This window comes from Tamandua tetradactyla (genome assembly GCF_023851605.1).
Source record: "Tamandua tetradactyla isolate mTamTet1 chromosome 1 unlocalized genomic scaffold, mTamTet1.pri SUPER_1_unloc_1, whole genome shotgun sequence".
NCBI classification, from domain to species: domain Eukaryota; kingdom Metazoa; phylum Chordata; class Mammalia; order Pilosa; family Myrmecophagidae; genus Tamandua; species Tamandua tetradactyla.
Window position 1 is genome coordinate 808508 of NW_027518237.1, and position 20055 is coordinate 828562.

Genomic DNA, 20055 nt, shown 5'->3' on the forward strand with positions numbered 1-20055 from the left:
AGGGAAAGATAGATATTTCAACAATAATAGTGGGAGACTTCAATACACCACTCACCTCTATAGATAGAACAACCAGACAGAAGACCAACAAGGTAAAAGAGAAGTTAAATAACTTGATAAATGAATTAGATCTTACAAACTTATACAGGTCATTGCACCCCAAAACACAAGGATATCCATTCTTCTCTAGTGCTCATGGAACATTCTCCAGGATAAATCACATGCTGGGGCACAAAACAGGTCTTTATAAATTTAAACACACTGAAATTATTCAAAGCACTTTCTCTGATCACAATGGGATGAAGCTGTATCTTAATAACCACCAAAGAATGAGAAAATTCACAAATATATGGAGATTAAAAACCGCACCCAAACAACCACTGGGTCAAAGAAGAAATTGCTACAGAAATCAATAGCTATCTGGAGATGAATGAAAATGAGAATACAACTTATCAGAACTTATGGGATGATGCAAAGGCTGTGCTGAGAGGGAAATGTATTGCCCTAAATGTCTATATGAAAAAAACAAGAAAGAGCCAAATTTGAGAACTTAGCAGCACATCTGGGAGAACTTAAGAAAGAACAGAAAGCCAGCTGCAAAGAAAATAGAAGAAGAAAATAACAAAGATTAAAGCAGAGATAAATGAATGGGAAAACAAAAGAATAATAGAAAGAATCAATAAAACCAAAAGTTGGTTATCTGAGAAATTAATAAAATTGATGGGCCACTACAAGGCTGACAAAGAAAAAAAGAGAGAAGATGCAAATAAACAAAATCAGAAATGAGAAGGGGTGTGTTACCACAGACCCTGAAGAAGTGAAAGAAATCATAAGAGGATACTAAGGACAATTGTATGCCAACAAACTAGACAACTTAGATGACATGGACAAATTCCTGGAGACACATAAAAAACTTACATTGACTCAGGAAGAAATAGAAGATCTCAACAAATCAATCAAAAGCAAAGAGATTCAATCAGTCATCAAAACTCTTCTATAAAGAAAAGCTCAGGGCCAGATGGCTTCACAGGAGAATTTTAGCAAACATTCCAAAAAGAACTAACACCAGTCCTTCTCAAACTTTTCCAAAAAAGTTGAGGAAAAAGGAACTCTACCTAACTCATCTTATGAAGCTACTATCATTTTAATACCAAAACCAGGGAAAGATGCTATAAGAAAGGAAAATTACAGACTAATCTCCCTAATGAACAAAGAAGCAAAATTTTTCAATAAAATATTAGCAAATCAAATCCAACTACATATTAAAAGAATTATACACCATGACAGAGTAGGGTGTTGCCAGGAATGCAGGAATGGTTCAACACAAGAAAATCAACTAATAAAATATTGCACATATACAAAAGGGAAAAATCACCTGATCATTTCAGTTGATGCTGAAAAAACATCTGACAAAGTTCAGCATCCTTTTCTGATAAAAACACTCCAAAAGATAGAAATAAAAGGTAATTAACTCAATATGATAAAGGAAATATATGAAAAAAAACGATATCCAAGCATCATACTCAATGGAGAAAGACAAAATTTTCCCATTAAGATCAGGAAAAAGACAAGGGTGCCCAATGTCATCACCATTATTCAACATTGTGCTAGAAATTCTAGCTAGAGGAATCAGGCAGGACAAAGAAATAAAAGGCATACAAATTGGGAAGGAAGAAGTAAAACTTTCATTATTTGCAGATATGATACTATACTTGGAAGATCCTGAGAATTCTACAGCAAATTTACTTGCGCTAATAAATTCAGTAAGGTGGTGGGATGTAAACTTAATGTGCAAAAATTGGTAACATTTCTATACACAAGCAATGACCTAGATGAGGAGTCAGTTAAGGGAAAAATTCCATTTAAAGTAGCAACTAAAAGAATCAAGTACCTAGGAGTGAACTTAACTGGGGACATAAAGGACTTGTACACAGAAAACTACATAACATTGCTAAAAGAAATCAAAGGAGACTTAAATAGGTGGAAAAATATTCCCTGCTCATGGATAGAAGGGCTAAATATAGTTAAGATGTCAATTCTCCCCAAATTGATCTACTGTTTCAACACAGTACCAATCAAAATTCCAACAATCTACTTTGAAGATTTGGAATAGCTAACTACTAAATTCATCTGTAAGGGGAAGAGAGTCAAAATAGCTAAGAGTAACCTATAAAGAAGAACAAAGTAGGAGGATTAACACTTCCTGATGTTAAAACCTATTATAAAGCCACAGTGGGTGAAAACAGCATGGTACTGGCACAAAAACAGAAACATTGATCAATGGAATTGAATGGAGAGTACAGAACTAGACCACCAAACCTATGGCTAACTGATTTTTTACAAATTCCCCAAATCCTCTGAATTGGGACAAAATATTCTTTTCAATAATTGGGCAGGGAAGAACTGGAATGCAATAGCCAAATGAATGATAGAGGACCCCTATCTTACACCCCACGCAAAAATTACTTGATCACAGATGTAATTAGCCAAAGATGCAATCAACAGACAGATGACTTAATACACCAGCCCACCTGTCTACCAACCAGCCACAAAATATCTTCATAGCCACGGTCAGGCCAGTGCTTGCCTGACCAGACCATTGGGCATAATCATTTAGTCAAGTTGACACCAGAACCTAAACATCACAGTGCACACCTTGTCAACTTGGCAGCTATATACATCACCTGAGACATGCCTAATTTCCAAATAGAACACAATAAAAGACATATGCTTCACCTAACAATATTCAACTGTACTGTATACAACTGGAAATGGACTGCATCGCTACAGAATAGGGTACAAGTCCTTAGGTAACAGAACACACACATACATACACATGCACAGGCACTATTATTAGTCTCTTGAAATCAATCAAATCATAAACCTTTCAGAGTTACAGCTTTAAATCACAAATATTCTACAGAGGTGAATAACATATATTCTAGTATACAGATGAACTGCCAACTACCAATGTGATAAGTCCTACTGTCTGAGAACCTAAGAAATTTCCTCTGCCTTATTAAACCATTTGCCTGAGATCTACTTGTGTTAAAATTATGAGGCCAGGTATCAAATTGAATTTATCCCTAATCTATGTTGCAATCTGACTTTTATTTGAATGACTTAGTAGGAAATTATTTTCTTTCCTGCTCTCCTTTCATCTCTCAGTTTTCCATGAAAATATCTTGTAATTCAAATGACAAAAAATGACTCTAAATTCTTAGTTTGAAAATGGAGTTCAAAAGAGTTATAGAAATAGGTTTCTGGATTCTGTTTAGGAAGTACACAGTCTGAAAGGTTATCATTCTCATCCTAACTACATGAAAACACTATTATAGGCTGAATAATATCACGTTTAAGTTAAGAACCTTGAGATGGGGAGATTTTCCCAAATTTTCTGGGTGGATGTCATGTAATCACATAGGTTTTAAAAAGTCAGAAAAGATATGCTGATGGAAGAAGTATGAGAGAGTTAAAGATGTTATGCTGCTAACTTTGAGGATGGAGAAAGAGTCTAGGAACCAAGGAGTACAGGTGTCTTCTGGAAGCTAGAAAAGTCAAGGGAACAGATTTTCCCTTAGAACCCCCAGAAAAGATGTTATCCAGTTACCTTGACTTTCACTGCAGTTAAAAACTACTTCAGACTGCTGACCTCTAGAACTATATAGGAATAAATTTATGTTGTTTTTTTAATATTTATGTTGTTTTAAGCCACTAAATTGAGGTAATTTTTATAACAGTAACATGAAATTAATACAAACTGAATAATCTACAAAACTATAAAATATCTATTAATTATAGAGCACAGAAAACAAGTGGTCTGAAATCTAATAAAAGACAGGAGACTTTAAGGGCAGCTGAGGATAGTGCTGCCAGCTTACCTGGTCCAGAGCATGGGAGAATTATGGGACTGCCATAAAAACAAGCAATATAATTTTTAAGTAAAGATTTAAAGAAATCACTAAAAGTCAAGTGAGAACTAGCATAAGTATATAGAATCCCTATGTACTGCAGAGACCAGGTGGATTTCCACCCATTTTACATGCTCTTCTCTACTAGAAACTCAGAAACAAGATTTGAGGAAGGCAGGAAATGAGAGAAAGATCTGAGTAGCCACCACTGTAGAAAAGGCATGAAATCCTACCCTGTTATTTCTCTAACTCCAGTGTAGAACAAAATCCTTAAACAGCTAAGAGAAGGGAAGCAGCTCCTACACTTCCAGGACATAGGTGAAAACCCATTATGGTTGGAAGAAAAGTACAAACCAGTCTACAAAATATTTCTTTATTTCTGGGGATAGAGCAGGAAACTATCCTGGGCTCAGATCATTAGAGATCCTCCACAGCTGGGGAAGGGGCACAAAAATATTTTGCTCACAATCCCATAATAAGTAACAACATCTACAACTGAAGGAAGAGTAAATCCATGGAGAGAAATCCTCTCTGAGATGTAGGTTCATAGGTAAAAGTTAAAGGTAAGTGTGAAATGGGCACATTCACGCTTTTAATTTGAAAAATTTGAAAAATTTGAAAAATTATACCACATTTGACCAAAGGAATCCTCTAAAACTGAGGACTTTTTTGAATGAATTCAGTGAGATATTTTTCCTTCAGAATATGTGCTGGAACTATGTACAAATGAGGAAAAATCATGCATAGGCAAATAATCTGAATGCTTTATTTCCTTTTCTCATATGGTGTTTTAGTTCTATGGGCAATAAAGTATTTATATATTTTTTAACATTGGTCAAAAAATGGCTAATGCCCTTTATATGCTGAGTTGGTATGTTTAAATGGTGGGGCATATTCACGTAAGGTAATTCAAGAAAATTCCATTGCAAGAAGTAATCTTTCCTTTTTCTCTTAAAGAACAATGTTATTACATGGAAATTTAACATATTTTTTGCTTTGACATTTAGATTTAATGTAAAATACTGAAGTTTTGGAATAGATCTTACACTTCTTGGTCTTTACCAATGTGGATGAACAACCACTTCCCTCTTTCTTACAATATAGCTATCCTATTTTCATTGGCACTGATGGGAATATCATACTGATTCATCTGATGCAAATGGGCACTGGACTCCATGTACCAATGAACTTTCTGCTCAGTCAGCTCTGCTTCATTGACATTATGTACATCTCTACCTCTGTGCCTGAGATGACAACTAACTAAAGTTGTCATATAAAATAAGACCATTACTTTTTGGGAGTTGTGTTTGGATTAAAAATGTGTGTACCCCAGAAAATCATGTTCTTAAATCTGAGTCATTCCTGAATGTAAACCTATTGTACATATGACATTTTGATTGGGTGGCTTCAGTTAAGATATGACTCAGGTAATGGCCCAGTTAAGGTATGACCCAGAGTGGGTCTTATTCCTCTCATTGGAGTCCTTTATAAATGGGATGAATATGAAGAGAGAGAGAGGGAAAACACCATGGAAGCAAGGAGTTGAAATCAATGAAACATGGAAGAAATCAATGAAAGAGGGAGAGACTAGCACACACCATCATTTGCCTATTCATGTAATGCATAAGAGGAGTCCAGAATTGCTGGCAACCAGTCTTTGTGGATAAATCATTACCTGATGATGCCTTTATTTGGAAATTTTTCTCAGCCTCAAAACTGCAAGTTTGCAAGCTAATAAATTCCCACTATTAAAGTTCAACCCATTTTATGGTGTCTGCTTTCATCAGCCTAGAAAGCTAAAGTAGGCTGTGAGATTCAATATTTATGTTTTTGACTCTTGGTGGAACAATATCCTTTCTCAATTTCATCTCTTATGATCAATATTAAGCCAACTCTCAAACTGTGTTATCGTATACTCAAGAGTAAAATGCATTGTTTGACTATGGGCACATTGGCATGTACCAGTAATTCCCTCTATTCTCTAGTAGAGACTTTGTATTTCTGTTTACTTCCATTCTATAGATTTGGCTCATATAACCATTTTTTTTCTGTGCAATACCATCTTTATTGCTATTGGTGTGTCGAGACACTTCTGGTAAGGGTGTATTGTACACATGAATGGCCTCATTGTTTTGCTGCTACCATTCCTAGTCACTGTAGCTTCCTATGCCCATATGATTATTGTGGTGTTCCAGATGAACTTCAGTAAGGAAAAGACAAAATCTGTCTCCACTTGTCCCTCACATGTGGTTATAACAAGCCTATTCTATGGTGCATCTCCCTTCATTTATATGAGGCCACATCCCTCATGTTCCACTGAACAAGACAAGGTGGTGGTATGACTCTATTAAATATATGTATCTACCATTTGAGGCATAAGGAGGTCAAGTGGTCCATGAAAGTATTTTATTTTTATTTTATTTATTTATTTGTTTGTTTGTTTATCGTGCATCAGCAGGCTCCAGGAATCGAACTAATTGTCATATAAAATAAGACAATTACAGTTTTTGGGCTGTGTGTTGGATTAAAAATGTATGTACCTGTGGCATGGCAGGTGAAAATTCTGCCACTGAACCACCATCGCACCACCGGAGAATACTTTTAATGTATTGTCTACAAATGTGACCTGAAGAAACCCTTATTAATTTACATTGAGCAACATAAAATGCCTTGACTAGTATACTGCCTGAAATGATCTGTATTCCAAGAAATGATTACTAAATAAATGCTTTGTTAAATATCTTCTTTCCCTTTATTTTCAGAAATTAAAAATATATATACTGTTATTTGAACTAGATGGACTTCCAATCTAGAATGTAGAGAAATGTTGTGATTATCAGCTTTGTTTATCTACTGTACCTATGTTCTCAGCTCATAACAAGTATTTCATAATGCCTTTTTATCATGAGGAAATACAGAGCATAAGGAATACAGTCCAGCAAAGAATAAATAAAATAATGTCATGTCATCTATACAATGACCAAACTGCTATGTATTTCAAGGTACATACATTATGTATTCATTTTCTTTCTCTTCTTCCTTCCTTCCTTCCTTCCTCTCTCTTTTTATCTCTCTTTCTTTGTCTTTTCTTCATAATAAGAATATAGGTTTATTATTTACAAAAATACCAAAACCTCCTTTTTCCAAATTATTATATGGACATAATTTGTATCAATTACTTAACTAAACTTAAGTTAGGCAAATATGTAGCTTTAAGAAATCTCCAAACATACCCAAATTGTTTTTAAAATTTTACATCCCAATCAGCAATTAATGAGAATTCATTAGTGCCTAAATGTTGACAATAATTAATACAGTGGAATTTAAAAAAATATGGTGCTAAATTTTCAATTCAATATAAGATATGGCAATAAACATAGCATTATTTGTACAAGTCTCTTGTTTCCCAAGTATAAGAGTTTATATTGAATATATTCCTGTGACTGGAATAATGGATTCAAAGTCTAAGAAAAATTTCTTGGTTTCAGAAAAGGCTTTCTTTTATAATTTCAATAGTTAAATTTCCCAAGAGGATTAAATGATATATCATCTATTGATTCTTCACTATCCTTCATATGTCTTATCATGTCATACAATTTTTTAAAATTTCATGGTTCTACAATAATATTTCATATTAGTAGCACTGCTTCCCTTCTATGAAATTTTATGTGTGAACCTGTTGTTCAATATAAAATGGTCATTACTCAGTGTCAAACAGAAAAAAATTAATTTATATTGTAAGGAATATGCAGGACATAAAAAATGTAAATACTTATTAATTAAAAATTTCCTACCCTGATTACTCACAAATTGTATCTCTAGACCACATTACTCTCCAAAGGTACACATTTTATATCCATCTGCTAGCTTCAAGCTTCAGCTTAGTTTTCAAATAAATTTTATACTAATTTTTAATGTATTTTGAATTTTTATTGATGCATTTAATATATGTCATATTTTCTAGCATTTCCCCTGTATTTTCTGAGGTTAGAAATGGATTTATCACTAAAATGTGTTCACAGTTGGTTTGTGTTCTTTTAAATTAAACAATTTTTGAAGGCTGTTTTAAATGTATTTATATAGAAAATAGCAAATAAAAGTTCATGAATCATAATATGAACTCTCACAGAAGGAACAATACTCTGTGCAAGTAATAGCATACTGAAGGAACATGGGAAATCTCATTTTTTGTCCTTTCCATTCACTAACTATTCTTTGTGCCAGCAGGAATACTATATTTACTTGTAAATAGGTAATTGCATGTGAATATTTTGGAAATCATATAGAAGTATTCCTATTGGATGCACCTTTTGTACTTGGTAGATTTCACTTTAGTTGTGTGTGAAATTCATCCATGTAGCTATTGTAAAAATAATTCATTCATTTCCATTGTTGTGTGATATTCCATTATATGACTACAATAGATTTATTTAAGCATATTACTTGTGATGGTTTTTGGGTTATTTCCATTCTGTTAAGTGTGATATTTTTATCATGAACATACTAGTGATAAAAACATATATGATCTCAAAATTATTTCCCTAACATCCATCACAGCTGGAATACTTTTATGTGGACCATTAGTTTGGTACAGTTTGGTATATATTTTCAAAATATATTTCATTTATTTTATAAATGCAGTTACATGTCAACATGTTGAAATTGTTCCACAGTTCAAAGATGCTTTTTCATTTTTTAAATTATTTTTTACATTTCAACTTGGGAAGTTTTAGTCCTAATATTCTTCATCCAACTACAGTCTATTGATGTGAAAACCATTTTCTTTCCAGTGCAGTGTTTTGTTTGTAGCATTGCCTTTGATTATTCCTTAATTTGCATTCTGTGAATATGAACCCATATATAAGAAGTGCTCTTATTATGAAAACTATCATGATGTTGACTGACTTGTGAATAGGGCCTTGAAGATTTTATTCAAATGTGGCACCCTGAATAATGGTGGACTTTATCCATGTTGCTGGACATCTAGAAGCATAATTCAGCAGAAACTAGAAGAGGAGACACAAGAAGAATGGTCACCATGCAACAAAAGGCAGAGAGAAAACCAGGGAAGCCCAAGGATAGTGAGAATCCAGCACCAGGATGCTAGACTCCAAAAGAAATGACTTAGTCAATGTTTTGATTAGGAATTTCTGGCCTTTTAATCCATGTATGAATACATATTTGGTACAAGAAGTAGAATACTTCTGCTAAACACCTAATGTGTGGAAGTGGCTTTAGAATTGAACAGAGAATGGAAGAATTTTGAGGTACTTGATTAAAAAAAAAGCCTAGATTTCTTTGAAGTAAATGTCAGGGTGATATAAACATTAAAGGTATTTCCTGCAAGGAAACAGAAATGTGTTATAGCCATAGAGAAATGTTCTCCCTTCTTAGAAAATACATACATCATGTTGAAAAACTTTGGTAGAAATACAGGAATTCAAGGAGCTTCCAGTAAGGACATACAAGGAAAGTCTGAATGGGCTATTTAGAAACTAGATGAAAGGTAATCCTAGTTATAAAATGGCAAAACATTTTGGCAAAATGCATTTCTGATGTCATGTGGTTAGCAAAACAAAGAAGTGATGTCTCTGCATATTTAGTAGAGAATTCCAAGGTAAGTGTGGAAGGCGAGTTCTGGTTTTTCCTTTCTATTTATAGTAAATTGAGACATGGGAGGGATAAATTGAGGATTGAATTGATAAAGCATAAAACTAGTAATTCATGATTTAGAGAATTTTCACATTATTCAGATATCATGCTGTATCCTTATTGCCACAAGTATCACTATTGGGGCCTTTCCTGAACTCCCACACAGGAGGGCAAACAGAGAATGGGATATTATACAAAGCTTTGGCTGAACAGCTCTTTGCTAAGATTTACTGCATCAGTCATGAATCCTGGCAACCATCTCAGAGAAGTGACAATTGGAAATATACTTATCCAGGAAGTATCTGTGGAAAATCTTTTGCCTGATGATTTAAACCTATTTAAAATGTCCTCCAAATGAACAAGGATTTTGAGAATTACTATGAGAAGAAGTTATGCCAGCCGGCAGTAAGAGGGAAATAGATGGAACAATGCAAAGACAGTGACATCAAGGGTAGAACCATGGAAGCAGATTTTGGTCAGAAGGGGTTTCTTAAGTTCAAAAGGGAGGACCTTCCACTTGTGTTCAGAAATGGTTGGGCCTATGACTAATTGTGTGGAGACCTTGGCTATCACCACAGTTCTTGGAGAAAGCACAGCCTTTCTAATCCTTTTATTGGAACTTCTGGTCTCTAAAACTATAAGCCAATAAATTTTTGTTTTTTTAAGCCAACCTATTGTGTAGTATTGTCACAGCAGCTCTGGAAAACTAAGACAAAACCCAACTGTTATTTCTTGGATATTAGGTGCTAGCTTAAATAGACATTTATCTTAAGTTTTATGTTAGTTTGGCTTGGAAGTTGACTGCATTTAGCATCTGTGGTAGCTGTTTATACAAGAGGCTTCAAATTACTATAATTTTCTTGCTTTTGTCTCCCACATTGCTTTTAGCCTTCCTAAGAACTCCTGAGATAAAAATCTGTGGCTTGTAACATTCCATTAGCAGTCTACAAACCACACTCATGAAGCCCTGTTGATTAGTTGTTTATGAGTGTAAGAGAAGAACCATTCTGTAATTACATCATCCAATCTCAGTCTTAAAAAGTTTTTAGATTTTTTTCAATCTTTAAGTAAAATAGGAAGGCTAGTGGTTGTGGAATTGATAAAGACTTTTGCACTAGGTGGAATAATTCTTGAATAAACATCTTGTATGGTTATTTTCTTTTTCTGTGGAATAGACCTTGTTTATAGAGAAAGCTCTGTGTATAGTATACAATGGTTCTAAAATCTCCACTGTGAGAACATGATGGGTACCTGGGTGTAGTGCCCAAGGTGGAACTGAGACCATAAAGATGTCATACCATCTGTCTGCCAGTCACAAACTATCCCACACTCAGTTCCAGCAATTTTTAAAAACTTAACAAGTAAATATTTTTGGATGCTTATGTCTCCTTAGCTTCTGTTCTATGTAATCAAAAATCAGCAATTATTCTCTGCATTTTCCTTTTTCTTCATATATTGGGTTGGAAATTTTTCTCAAAACCAGAATTCTCTGATGAATCCTAGAGAATCATTCATTTTTATTTTTCAAGTTTTCTTGACAAAACTAATGACTTTCAAGAATTTAGCATGTCAGAAATTAATTCCAAATTGCTTTTATCTTTCAAAGATAGTTTTCTGTTTATGACATCCTTACCTACTTTAAAAACTTAGTTCTTTGAAAATGGAATTCCACTTTCTCATGGCCTCCACTGTTCCTATGAAAAGTCTGCTATAATGATAGCTGGGTACCTTGTGCTTCATAGAATAGTTTTCTCTTGTTCTTTTCACAATTCTCTCTTTGGATTGCTTTTGCAATTCTATGTTATACCTAAGTGTGGATCCCATAGTATTCATACTATTTGGAGTTCCCTGAGATTTAAGAGTGCTCAGAATTAAATTAGGAAGTTAGTCACTATTTATTTTAATTTTTTTTTCTGCTCACTTATCCCATCTACTTCTGGAACTTTTGTTTATTATGTCTTGGTCCATTTTAACATTCTCCATATTTACATGGTACTCTTATCCTTTATGTTCACTGTTCTTCCTCTGTTCTTAAAATTGCTTAATAACAATCAATATATCTTCAAAGTCTCTGATTATTATTTATGCCAGCTCAAATAAACTGTTGAGTACTTCTACAGAATTTTTAATTTCAGTTATCATAATTTTTCAACTTCATAATTTACATTAGCACTTTAAATTTTTACTTTTTAATTTCAAATAATTACAAGTTATGTTTTTTGACATTTTGTATATAAAAATTTGATCATTTCCACAATATCCTCCTTTAAAACTTTAACTATGGCTTTTACAATGCTTCAAACCTATTTATAATGGCTACATTAATGTCTTCATACATGCAAAATCTGGGACCCTTAAAGGGCAAGGGATTGAGAAAAACCCTAGAATGAGCTGAGACTTAGCATCAAGGGATTGAGAAAACCTTCTCAACCAAAAAGGGGAAGAGGGAAATGAGACAAAGTGTCAATGGCTGAGAGATTCTAAACAGAGTCAAGAGGTTATCCTGGGGGTTATTCTTATACATCAAGTAGATATCATCTTGTTATTCAAGATGTTATGGAGAGGCTGGAGGGAACTGCCTGAAAATGTAGAGCTGTGTTCCAGTAGCCATGTTTCTTGAGGATGATTGAATAATGATACAGCTATCACAATGTGACTATGTAATTGTGAAAACCTTGTGTCTGATGCTCCTTTTATCTACCTTGTCAACAAAGGAGTAGAACATATGGAATAAAAATAAATAATAGGGGTAGCAAATGATAAAATAAATTTAGTTTAAATGCTAGCAATCAATGACAGTGAGGGGTAAGGGGTATCATTTTATTTCTTTTTCTGTTATCTTTTTATTTCTTTTTCTAAATCAATGCAAATGTTCTAAGAAATGATGAATATGCAACTAAGTGATGATATTGTGAATTACTGATTATGTATGTTGTTTTATTTTGTTTCTTTATTTTTTTAATTAATAAATAAATTTTAAAAAATAAGTCCTGTGGGTTATGAAATGTGAGGGTTTATCTTTATGTGTCAAGCTGGGAGGGGAACACATGTAATCAGGGCACTGATTCTTATTGAAAATAATTACAAACGTATATGAAATTTATTAGTCTGAGATGATATGCTGAACCATGAGAAATCAGTTAATAAATCTGAACAAAATTCCAAATAATATAAAAAAGTAGATGGTTCTTAGTCTTATACCCCCTACACCATATATCATTAAAGTGAAATTCAACTAGACATGAATAGATATTCAAATTTCAAAGTAGAGAAGGAGAAAAGAAATTGAAGTGTCATAACCTTTTTTTTGCATGGGAGGCTCTGGGAATCAAACCCTGGTCTCCAGCACAGCAGGCAAGAACCCTGCCAGTGGGCCACTGTTGCCCACCCAGTTAATAACCTTTTGAAATATTGATTCTCAGAGAAAATAGGCACATACAAAATGATGAGATTGTAGACTTACTTATTTCACTTTTCTAAGGAAATATACAAAAGTAAACTAAGTGCAGACTCAGAGTTTGAATTTTCAACAAGAGAAATTTACTTTCAATGAACACATCTGAATTACAAAAAAAATGAGCTTCTGACATGGGTCTTCAATAAACTTATAATTTATAAGTACCACACAAATTTCATCTTAAATAGTTTAAACAGTATGCAATACTAGCTACTTAAAATCACAATACTGTCTTAAATATCAAAAACTAGTTTCTGTTCATGCATGAACTTTACTCAATGCAAGCATATCCTCACTTGAAGTTTGAATATTTGTTAAATTCACATAGCAAATAACCAACTTAAAGTATACAATTAGTTCAAGGGCATTTCAGTCATTCTCATGTCATGCAAGTATCACCTCTATTGATCTATCTATATAAATAATATAGTATCAGTAACACTAAAACGAAAGTATTTCAGTGAGCTATACTTAAAAGTAACTGAAGATCATGACTTGGTCATGAGGAAATTGTAAAATGCAGCATTTGAAAATAAGAAAAATTTAAAATGTATATTTCAAAACTTTTACTCAGAAGTTTGCTTTCATTAAAGCCATCAATGTAAAATTATTATGAAGAATGGAATTTGGGGTAACTAACATTTAACATTAATATTGGGAGTTGTTTACCTATATTTGCAAAGTCTTCAATATGTTGTTCAATTATGTAATTTTAGCAGGAAAAATTAAACAAAAAGATAAATAATAGAGGCATATACTTGTGAGCCCCGTTTTCTCGGTGAGCACATTTACCTCGGACTCTGATAAGGCTCAGCCAGAGCTGTTCTGTCTCTCTACTGCTCCACTGGAAGACTGAAATATTTTGCATATCAATTTCAGTATTTTAGAATAATATTCCCCTGTCTTTGAATCTCTATTAGGATTGTCGCTAGGATGAGTCCTGACTCCATGAAAAAATCCCAGTTTCTGACCTGGCAAAGCCTCCCGATAAGCAGACACTTTGCTAAGATACCTCTTGCTAAGAAAGTAAAGAATGAACTACATGTAAGGAGTGCATAAAATGAAGGTTCTGTGCTTGCTATTTAGAAATAAATCTCAGAAAACAGCAACCAAGTTCCCTCCTCAATCTAGGAATGAACAGGAAGCTATTTACTCACGTGGATGTACTCCAAGTACTCCCAGAGCTCCGAGCGCCTCCTCTGTGTCTCCCATGGGAAGAAATTGTTTCTCCTTCCTGTGGTTGTGATGGCAGTGTGTGTGTGTGGGGGGGTGAACCAGCAGTTGTTTCCACCGCGGTTTGGCCAGAAAGGGCATTTTCGTGCCCCCTCTGCTGGTCGGTGGTCCACAGTGCAGGAAGCTTTGGGCTCTGCTTCATTGTGAAAATGTGTCTGCTCCCTAGATGGCTGAATAACTGAGTCTGTGTTCATATGTTTCAATACCCAGAGACTGAGGCTGTGTGAAGTGAACTCCTCAGCACAGTTAATATTTAAAGGACCTGCAGAAGCTATGAGAGTTCTGTAACTCCTTCTCTATGACCTGATTCTTCTGTCCACATCATGCTTTTGTCCCACCCCCACCTGTCTGGACAATTCTAGGATAAAACTCCTGGTGCATCACAAAGGGTATTTGGGACCTCCCATGTGACTCCCTACATTGGCCCCATTTAGCCAGAGTGCTTTCTGCCTCCATGGCACCAACTTTCTGCCTTATCCAGTTTAGAGATACCCACAGCTTTGTTGATGAATTTGTTGGACATCAATGTAGGTGATTTGCCCAGGATCTCACTGTCACCTGGAAGCATGGGAGGCCTGATCGTATGTTCCCAGCTTAGGGTACACAGAGTTCCAGGGATCAAAACAGCTTAGGAGGGGCTGTTTAAGTCTTAAGGAGTGGTGATTGAAATCCCTCCTCCACAGCTTTTTCCTTGGAACCTGACTCATGGAATCCCTGCCAGGTGCTTACTAGAATGGGGGTTGGAGGGGCTTCATGATGTAAGTAAAGAACCTCTTCTTTTTTCATTCTTGTGGATTTATTATATATGCTGCTATTATGGTATGTAAATATTATCCCAAGGAAGTGAACTATGAACAATTAAAATTGCAAAGCTTGTTTTATGCTGAGAAAAAAAATGATGCTCCTGAAAGACTTTATATCATAGTATCCGATCCACCTCAAGCTCCTTGTAGTCCTGCAAGGTGTAATCAAGTGCCTGAATATTGGTCTCTATCTGACACTGTGTCTCTACTGTGTCTTCACCTCTCTCTGCATCTCTGCCACCATCCATATATAAAGAGAAGGATAACAGAACCTGACTCAGAGGGCTGCCAGGAGGTTTGTGGGAACCAATTAAAGAGCTGAGAATAATACCTGTGCTCTCTTTGAACTCTTTTATGATCTATTCTGAATTTTTAAAAGTCTGTGAGCAAGTCTCAGGGTAACAATTTTCCGTATAAGCCTCCCCTTGATACATTGTGCTACAGTTCTTGCATCAGACTTATGATGTGCGTGGTTCATCCATATTTTTCCATCTACCTCTTTGTAGTATTGACAAGGCAAATGAAATCACTTCTCTATGTATCTGTTGTTGGTGTGTGAAATTAGAATATTTCCAATGGGAGGCACCTGGGATAGTAAGAATGAATTATTTAATCTGAGGATTAATCATCAAAATCTGTTGGTATAGCAGTGTTGCAGCAGGAGTTTGCGAACTCCATAACACATGGCTGACATGCAAAATCCATATTCCCCTGTGCTTTGGTCCCCATCTCGCCATCCTACCTTTTAACCATGAACTACAGGTTACCAAGATAATGTGATAGCATCCCTTTTTCTTGACCACTTTCATGGAAAACACAAGTAAAATGTCTTCCTATGCATAGTGGTTTGGTAGAGATTTATGGGTAGGAGAAATGAGAGACTGAATTTCCGAACTTCTGAGTGCTTTCATACCCCCTAATGTTGTTAACTCACACATTCTGGAAAAGCTCGCCTATATACTTCTACTTACAAATCTTTACACTCTGAGTTGGAGAAAAGCCCTGGGGATGCTGAAGTGGGAGGTAGGGAGTTGAAGGTGGGGAAAATGTGGAGTCCCCATGATCTGGAACCTGGAAACATGAAAGGCCATAGAAAAATCCAAAGTGGTTGCCACAAAACTATGCTTTCTCAGGTCACTGAATAAGAGATCAGGGAGATAGGATGCTAGCTATGATTTCACATACACAATGCCATATTTTTAGATCAGAAAATAAAAGAAAGAAAGAAGGGCATATTATTCCAAAGATATTTCCATTTTCCAAAACAGGAGCAACTGCACACACTATAATTCACAGAATGTGTTGAATGTACAATATGAATGTATTTTCAAGATGTCACTACTTCTCTCAGAGCTGAGTCTCCTTTGAGTTGGCTATCCTTGAAGTGAGGTATTCACAGTCCAACTCAGGGACCAAGATTGTTCTTGACATTTGAAATTTATAGTTCATTTAACAGAGTACTGTGTAGAGCTGGCACTGAACAATTATGTTGAAAATTGAAAATTTAAGATATATATATGTATGTATTTGTATATATGTGTATGCATTGCATGTATAAATCAATAAAAATAAATAAATGTATAAACATGTGAATTTATTTGTATGTGCATAAATAAACATCTATATATGTATTTTGGAACCAAAGGGTATGAAGAATTTGTATAACAGAAGTATTTGCCTCTCTAAGATGAAAAAATATAAAAGATCACTTTTATTGATGTAACAGAGGGATTTGAAATATTTAGCTTCCATGTGAAACTGAAGATAGCTGGACCACCCCGATCATGTTTGGAACTTTCTTTCAGGGGCCCTCCTGGGAATAGCTGGGAAGGCTTTTCCTGTCATTATGATTCACAACTCAGTGATATCAGCTGCATTGCCTTGATTTCAGTGCCAGGTCTATCCCTACTTAGAAGGTCCATTTTGGGAAACTTGCTTATCCTATCGGTCCTTCCATTTACTCTTTAGAAAGTCAATTGATTGCAACAGTGTCCAACTCAGAAGCTTAATAAGAAAAGTAATATTGCAGTGTCATGTGTAGAAAACTTCAGAGGAATGCGTCATGTGGAGAGTTCCAAGCCCTAGCCCATGCACCCCCAAAAAAAGATAAAAATAAATAAATAAATAAATAAAAAGATGAATATTGTAAATACTTAGAACAGTTCATGACATATTTCATTTAAATGTTAGCTTGTTACTATGATCATTATCAAAGCAATCTTGGCAGAAGATCATAGTTCACAACTTCACAAATAAATGAATTACCCATCTCCTGTGAACCCCTCTTCCATTCCCACTGGGAACATTCCATAATGCAAAGTGGTCAGTTATTGCTTTTACCAATGCTGGTCTCACTCACTATTCTTTACATTTATATTCTCTTGGCTGCCAGAGATTTCCATGATTCCATGGTAAAAGGACTGGTCACATCATACTATCCTGTCACAATGGGAGAATATATATGTATATGTATATATATATATTTATTTTTTTTATTTTTTTACAGGGGCAGGCACTAAGAAATGAGCTTGGGTCTCCAGCATGGCAGGTGAGAATTCTGCCACTGAGCCACCATTGCACCACCCTGGGAGGATATTTTTATGAGACTACTTCAGTTAAGTTGTAGCCCACATCCATCATGGGGCTTTGTAGAATCTTGTATGTTGCCCAAGGTACTCTTTAGGATTGACAGCAATGGTTTTACTTGGGGGTTGGAAAGTTATGATAGGTAGCAATGTTTAACTGAAGCTTGCATAAGAGTGACCTCCAGAGTAGTCTCTTGACTTTACTTGAACTCTCTGAGCCACTGATACTTCATTAGTTACTCTTCTTTTCCACATTATGGTCAGGATGGTATTGTTGATCCTACAGTGCCAAGGCCATACTCATCCTTGAGAGTCAACTCCCATGCTTCCAGGGAGATTTTTGCCCTGGATGTCATGTCCCACATAGGTGGGAGGGCAAAGATTTCCCTTGCAGAGTTGAGCTTAGAAAGAGTGTGGCCACATATGAACAAAAGAGCTCTTCCTGAAGTGACTCAGCATGCCTATAGGTGGGCTAAGTTTCTCTACTACCTATGTAAGCTTTGTAAGAGTAAGCCTCAAGATCAAAGGCTTGGCCTACTGATTTGGGTGTCCCTAAGGCTTCAGGGGATTCCCTAATGATAAAGTTTAACAGCTCCATATTTTTTTCTCCCATCCCTAAAGGAAATTTGCCATAACTTTTTGATTATCTGCTTAATATATCATAGGATGTATCTAGGCATTACATTAAGCCAATCAGGATTAAAGACCCTCATTCTCATTCTGGGGTCCCTGTGTTTCAGTTGTTCAAATGAGCTATCCAAATAGATTATTTATTTGATTTGATTATTTGCTACAGAAAATTTAGGCTCCAGACCAAAAGAAATCTTTCTTCATTTGGTTGCAAAGAGTAGATGTGGTTATAAATTATAGACAATGTCTTCCTTAACCCTGTGTTCTGAATTACCTTAATCCTGACCAGATCAGCCTCATTATTATCTCTGAATAACAGATTTTAGATATATAAAACATCCTCTCAAAATCCAGAAACAGTAATTACCACTCCAGACCAAACGTGTTGGCTAGAAGAGCTTGCAATCAAGGCCCCCATTTTCCTATAAGCATTTTCTAAAGGAAACTACACAATAATTTTTCTTTTATTTCTGGCTTATTTTGTGTCACCAAATGTATCACAGGTTCATTCATATCATTGCATACCCCACAACTTCATTCCCTTTTGTAGCAGCACAATATCCCATCATATGTATACTCCATCATTCCCCAATCTACTCTCAATCAGTGTATCCTTCAGATACTTGCATTCATTAGGCATCACGTATAATGTCCAAAGTTCACAATCCATCAAAACTCTCAATTTTTTACAATTTCATTGTTCCCAAGAGAAAGAAAACCAATAAACACACCCTTGCCAAATAAGAAACCTAAACTTCCCCTTAACTCTTGTCCCTCCCTCCATTACTTACCCATGTTGTTGCTGTGCTACTGTGCATGTTTTACTTTTAAACATACCCCATAGCATGTAATAGCAGTTTCCCCCCATATCCTGGACTTAAACACTCTTCGTACAGTCATACCTTTGCAGTAGTTCTTGCAAGAACTTATTTGTATTTCTAGAATTAATCGGTGAGACACATTGGTCTAAACAATCATTTTCAATCATGTTCACCTTCTTATAGACCCAGTATAGAACTGCCTTCACTTACATCTATTCCTTTACATCTGAATTTAACCTCATTAGGTAACCAATCACCCATCTCTAGCTTCTATGTATCTCCAATTACCATATATTCTGCATTATATGCCTCTGAGTTTACCTTTATCATAGTCATAAAAGTGGAGTCATACTGTATCTATATATTTGTGTCTGGCTTTTTTCACACAGTATTTTGTCCTCAATGCTCATCCATCTTGCCATGTGCTTCAGAATGGCATTTTGTCTTATTGCTGCATAATATTCCATTGTATATATACCATGTTTTATTAATCAAGCCATCTGTTGATGACATTTGGATTGTATCTATTTTTTGGTGATTGTGAATAATGCTGCTATGAACATTGGTGTGCAAATGCCTCTTTGTGTCACTGCTTTAGCTCTTCTGGCTATGTACCAAGTAGTGATATTGCTGGGTCATTGTGCAACTTGAGATTTAGTTTCCTAAAGAACTACAACAAACTCTTCCACAGTGACTGTACCATTATACATTCCCACCAGCAGTGCATAGGTGTCCAATTTCTTCACATTCTCTCAAACATTTGTGGTGTCCTCTTTGTTTAATAGCAGCCATTCTTATAGGTGTGAGATGGTATCTCATTATATTCTTGATCTGCATTTCCCTTATAGCTAATGAAAATGAACATCTTTTCATGTGCTTTTGAGCCATCTATGTTTGCTCTTCAGAAAAATGCTATTCATATCTTTAGTCTATTTTGTAGTTGGGTTGTTTGTTCTTTTGTTG

General features: G+C 35.2%; 1 long non-coding RNA gene across 1 annotated transcript in view; it reads right to left on the reverse strand.

Moving 5' to 3' along the window:
- LOC143672688 (uncharacterized) overlaps positions 1-14265 on the reverse strand; it is a 47069-nt gene extending 32804 nt beyond the window's left edge. The window contains exon 1 of the long non-coding RNA XR_013169945.1: positions 14178-14265. This is a non-coding gene — a long non-coding RNA (uncharacterized LOC143672688). The remainder of the gene's footprint in view (positions 1-14177) is intronic.
- Between the last annotated feature and the right edge of the window lie 5790 nt (positions 14266-20055).